Source organism: Psittacula echo (genome assembly GCF_963264785.1).
Source record: "Psittacula echo genome assembly, chromosome: 3".
Classification (NCBI taxonomy): domain Eukaryota; kingdom Metazoa; phylum Chordata; class Aves; order Psittaciformes; family Psittacidae; genus Psittacula; species Psittacula echo.
Genome location: NC_137736.1, coordinates 125,637,894 through 125,643,912, shown reverse-complemented (window position 1 = coordinate 125,643,912; position 6,019 = coordinate 125,637,894).

Here is a 6,019-nt window from a genome sequence, read left to right as displayed (position 1 = left end):
CATCTTTCTGTCCAGAGACAAAAGCACAACTCCCCGTTGCTGTGAGGAATTTGGATAGAGGGAAATGATTGCCGTTGCCATCTGCTCTATAATGCTCTTGGATTGCCAGCAATGGGTTTAGAAGCATTCCCACAGCTACTGTCCCCACTAGCGCAGGCTACTTTGGGAGAGTAGAATCCATCTGGTTGACTTGACCAGCAGTATTACAGGTGTGTTGCACAAGAGTGATGATGAGATGTGCTTATGTCGCACAAGGGTATTGCTGCATTTGGATAAACCCTTTCTGACAGCACAAGCAGAGGGTGCCTGCTGTGGCACCTACCATGGATGGTGCAGGGAAACCAAAGGGTATGAGTCTGATGGACCTTCGTTATGTGGTAGATACTTTGGTGGCTGTATCTCCCCACTTGTACTTTGAATGTCAGGTTAGAAGCAGGTCTGTCCCTATGCTGCTTGCACATAGCTGGAAATAGGGGGCTATTTCACAGCCACAAGACTCCAAAGACAAGTTCTATGGGAGCAGTGGGATGGTGCAATGGTGTTGCAGACCCATAGGGGTAAATGGTTTTGTATCCCAAAAGCATTTGGGGAAAGCTAAGAGTAAATTCTGCCCAAAGATGGCTTTTAACTATTCCATCCAGTGAATGTAAAGGAGTAGCCTTGTCATGTTTAGGATCGACAGTGAGTGACCTTTACAAGTGTTTTATCAGATGTTTACTTGGTTGTTAACACTGCTTGTAGTGAGATCTCTTCAGAGTACAACGTGTTTGTGTGTAAACCTGAAACATTGCACTACTTGCATGTCTGACCTGCCTTTTCAATGGTTGGTTGAGCTCCGAAATGTGCCTTTCTTCCAAGCAAGAGGATGGTACTTCACATTCCTGGAGTCTTGCCTCTCTAAAGACAAATGTTCATCTGTCATATTTGATAGATTATTATATTGCAAAGTATTGATTTTTTTTGTACAAATTTATAGAAATAAACTCGGGCAAAACCAAGGGGCTGCTATGGTCAATTTGGGGGTGCAGTGGTGTGGGGCTGGGTTCATGTTAGAGCAATTGTTTGCGTGATTATAGAATCACAGAATGGTTTGGGTTGGAAAGGACCTTAAGATCATCCAGTTCCAACCCCCTGCCATGGGCAGGGACACCTCACACTAAACCATGGCACCCAAGGCTCTGTCCAACCTGGCCTTGAACACTGCCAGGGATGGAGCATTCACAACTTCCCTGGGCAACCCATTCCAGTGCCTCAGCACCCTCTCAGTAAAGAATTTCTTCCTTAGATCCAATCTAAACTTCCCCTGTTTCAGTTTGAACCCATCACCCCTTGTCCTATCACTACAGCCTCTAATGAAGAGTCCCTCCCCAGCATCTTTATAGGCCCCCTTCAGATACTGGGAGGCTGCTATTATAGATGTGCCTTGGGTTTTAGGGGGAGAAAACCAGTCTGTCTCTCCAAAAGTAGGCCCCCACTGATCTGCCCTGTCTCTTAATGGGGCAACCAGGATAGGATAAGCAAATACCTGTGGTTTATGGATGGGGTTTTGGCTGTGGGTATATAAGGGGCTAAGGCATCATACATTAATGGACTTGCTTTACTCAGAACAACTTCATGCCCTATTGCTCCTTTTAGCAAATTGCTTTGGGTTTCATTGTTGCTGAGCACACAGAGCTGGATTCCATCCCTGGCCCTCAATTGAGGGAGTAACAGACTCGTCTGGGGTGATGTGGTGGAGGTGACATATAGTGCAGGACTGCCCGCCTTTTGTGTTTGACCAAGCCAAATATCAGTTTCTGCCTATTGCCATTGCATAGCATCCAAAACCACTCTTATTGTGGATTTCATAATGCTGTCTAATAACCTTCATCACAGAATCCCAGACTGGTTTGTGTTGGAAGGGACCTTCAAGCTCCTCCAGCTCCAACCCCTGCCATAGGCAGGGACACCTTCCACTGGAGCAGCTTGCTCCAAGCCCCTGTGTCCAACCTGGCCTTGAACACTGCCAGGGATGGGGCAGCCACAGCTTCTCTGGGCACCCTGGGCCAGCGCCTCAGCACCCTCACAGGGAAGAGCTTCTGCCTAAGAGCTCATCTCAGTCTCCCCTCTGGCAGGTTAAAGCCATTCCCCTTGGCCCGTCCCTACAGACCCTTGACTAAAGCCCCTCTCCAGCTTCCTTGTTGGCCCCTTTTAGGTTCTGGAAGATGATTATAAATCCTTCCAGCTCTTGTCAGAGCCCCCAGCTTTGTGCTACTGGAGGTGCAAAGTGCTCCAGAAATAGCAACTGAGTTGTAAGTTCTTGTGGGCTCTTTTAGTAACAAGTGAGGGTTTAACCTGTTGTCTGTCAGGCTGGGTGACGAGCAATGGCAGTGGTCCATCAGTGCGCCTGACTTTCACACTGCTCTTCCTCAAGGGGAAAGCCTGTCTTATTCTTTGCCGTTTTCAGGCTTGGCTAATGGAGTTTGAAAAGAAGATAAACCTGATGTGTTGCTTCCCCTTTTAGCCTAGAATTTAGTTGGTCCTCTGTTTTCTGCTAGCAAGTATTAAGGCTGGGTTTGCAGGGATGTGTATGGAAGCGCACAGCAAGAAAAGCCATGAATGCTCTGCTCAAACCACTTCTGACTGTGCCTGGCCTTGAACACCACCAGGGATGGAGCATTCACAACTTCCCTGGGCAACCCATTCCAGTGCCTCAGCACCCTCACAGTAAAGAATTTCTTCCTTAGATCCAATCTAAACTTCCCCTGTTTCAGTTTGAACCCGTTACCCCTTGTCCTGTCACTACAGTCCCTGATGAAAAGTCCATCCCCAGCATCCTTGTAGCCCCCTTCAGACACTGGAAGCTGCTCTGAGGTCTCCACGCAGCTTCTCTTCTCCAGGCTGAACAGCCCCAACTTTCTCAGCCTGTCTCCATACAGGAGCTGCTCCAGCCCCTGCTCATCCTCGTGGCCTCCTCTGCACTTGTTCCAACAGTTCCATGTCCTTCTGATGTTGAGGACACCAGAACCGCACACAATGCTCCAAGTGAGGTCTCCCGAGAGCAGAGTAGAGGGGCAGGATCACCTCCTTCGACCTGCTGGTCACGCTCCTCTTGATGCAGCCCAGGATACGGTTGCTTTCTGGGCTGCGAGCGCACACTGCAGCCGGCTCATGTTCATTTGCTCATCGATCAACACCCCCAAGTCCTTCTCTGCAGGGCTGCTCTGAATCTCTTCTCTGCCCAACCTGTAGCTTGATATGAAGTGCATTTGCTCCAGTGCTTTAAGATCTCCCTATCCTTCTAACATTCCTCATTATACCTGCAAGAGTCCTGATAAATCTGTCCCTTCCTCTGCACTGGGCTGTATCAGCCCTCTGATTCCAGTCTTTTTGCACTTTTATTTGTCCCTTCTTGACAGATGCATTTCTCTTCCCTTCTCACTGGGATTTGACTCACAAACCCCTGTTTCCTGTTAAAAAGGGAAAGAAAGTATCCTGGGGCATTTCAACCTGGTTTTGTAACTGTTGGGGCCACCTTACAGGCTGGAAGAGGGGCACTTTCCACTGTCACCTCTTTTTCCTCATGCATTTACATAGTTTCTGTTCTATTTCCATAGAATCCCAGACTGGTTTGGGTTGAAGGGACCTTAAAGCTCATCCAATTCCAACCCCCTGCCATGGGCAGGGACACCTTCCCCTTTGCCTCAAATCAGAGATCTCCCTCTGGCAAACACAACTGGAACAAAAGGGTCATCACCAAAATGATGGCAAAAGCATGGCATTTGGGTGCAGGCCCCTGCAATGGTTTATTCCTCCTTGACTGCCAGCCATAGGGATTGGATTCCCCATCGCTGGCAGTGTTCAAGGCCAGGTTGGACACAGGGGCTTGGAGCAAGCTGCTCCAGTGGAAGGGGTCCCTGCCCGTGGCAAGGGGTTGGAACTGGGTAAGATTTAAGGTCCCTTCAACCCAAACCACTCTATAGGGATTCTCTGCTACATGGGTTTATTTAGGTTTAGCTGCTTTTTCCCTATGTGCACAGCTGGGCAGCAATATTTCCCCTAGCACCCGCATGTCATGAGGTGGGATGGCACCAGCTTGCTTTGAGATGCTCCTTTACGAAAGTAGTATAAGCAGAACAGTGCTATCAGGGGGGTTGGAACTGGATGATCTTAAGGTCCTTTCCAACCCAAACCATTCTGTGATTCTATGATTCATGATTCGGCCTGGAAGCTGAATGAGAGGTGATAAAAAGCGAGGCCATGCTGCCCTCATGAGGTGCCTGTCAGTAACTCCAGGAGACGAAAAGCATTTTGGGGAGATGGCAAGGGAGAAACCACTAACCCAGACTGCAGCAGCCTTGTACGAGGAGGAAACACGGAGCAGTAACGGATGCGTTACCCTCTGGGTAAATCTTCAGTCAATCTGGCCCAAGAAGCAGCACCACATGGAATAACAAATGGATTTCTACAGTGCAAATCCTTCTAAGCTTCACGCTGGAAAATGATCCTCGGAATCCTCGTGCTATTTGGCAACAGTTCAGTTAAACGAGGCTTTTCCCCCTAAAGGGGAATCCAGAGCACCGTCCAAATGGGCAATTTCTTGCCTACTTCTGCTATGAGACCACCTTTTGCAGCTGAAAGGGCACGAAGAAAATGCTGATGCAGAGATTTCTCTACTCTGTGGTTATCTTCATGTCTTCTGGGATGGCACACTTGGATGTGAGGATGTTTTAACAGGCTATAAAAGGCTTAAAGAGAAACCTGGTGGAATCTGAACTGCATCCATGTTCTGATGGTTTCCAGTTCCATGCTTTCTCGCAGATCTGACCCACCATTGCTGGCTGATTTCCATTCATTAGATTTTCCCAAAATACTTCCTGCCTTTGCCTCTCTGCTTTCCATTGTGATATGATGGAGGTTACACAGGGCAGCATGGCCTTCCTCTCGTCTTTGATCAAAGGAAATATCAGCCTCTGTGCCTATTGCCATTGCATAGCAACCCTAAACCACTCTTATTGTGGATTTCATAATGCAAACGTTGCTGTCTAATAACCTTAATCACAGAATCCCAGACTGGTTTGGGTTGGAAGGGACCTTCAAGCTCACCCAGTTCCAACCCCTGCCACGGGCAGGGACCCCTTCCACTGGAGCAGCTTGCTCCAAGCCCCTGTGTCCAACCTGGCCTTGAACACTGCCAGGGATGGGGCAGCCACAGCTTCTCTGGGCACCCTGGGCCAGTGCCTCAGCACCCTGACAGGGAAGAGCTTCTGCCTAAGAGCTCATCTCAGTCTCCCCTCTGGCAGGTTCAAGCCATTCCCCTTGGCCTGTCCCTACAGGCCCTTGTCCAAAGCCCCTCTCCAGGTTTCCTGCAGCCCCTTTAGGCACTGGAGCTGCTCTCAGGTCTCCCCTTCAGGAGCCTTCTCTTCTCCAGGCTGCCCCAGCCCAGCTCTCTCAGCCTGGCTCCAGAGCAGAGCTGCTCCAGCCCTCGCAGCATCTCCATGGCCTCCTCTGGCCTCGCTCCAACAGCTCCACGTCCCTCTTCTGCTGTTGCCCCAGAGCTGGATCAGGGCTGCAGGGGGGGGGCTTTGGTTTTGTGTCTGAGCTGAAACAACATTGTCCCAGGTACTGCAGCGGCAATTCAGAAGGCAAAGCAGCACCTGCCAAGCCACAATTAAGCAGATTGCAAGCACTCCCTCACTCGAAGCTCATGTGTAGTGAGGTCAAACCTTCCTGTGCTTCACACGGACATGTCCCTGAGTAAGCACACTGGGGCTCATGGCTTTAATCCCAAAGGCCATTTCCAGGAGGTCTTTTAAATCATCCTCATCCCAAACTATCTTGGCCTGGCTTCGCTTATGAACCCTGGGAAGATCGCAGCAGGACTTCGTGTGGCAGCAATTCTCTTTTACCAGACTCAAAGCATAACGTAGCTCATGTTGTTCCCGAACCAAAAAGCTTTTGTGGGCTTCTTTGAACGTTTATGGAACCTGTTAAAGTTTTTCCTGGCAAAAGCTTTTCTTTATGGCCCCAGTGATGAGGT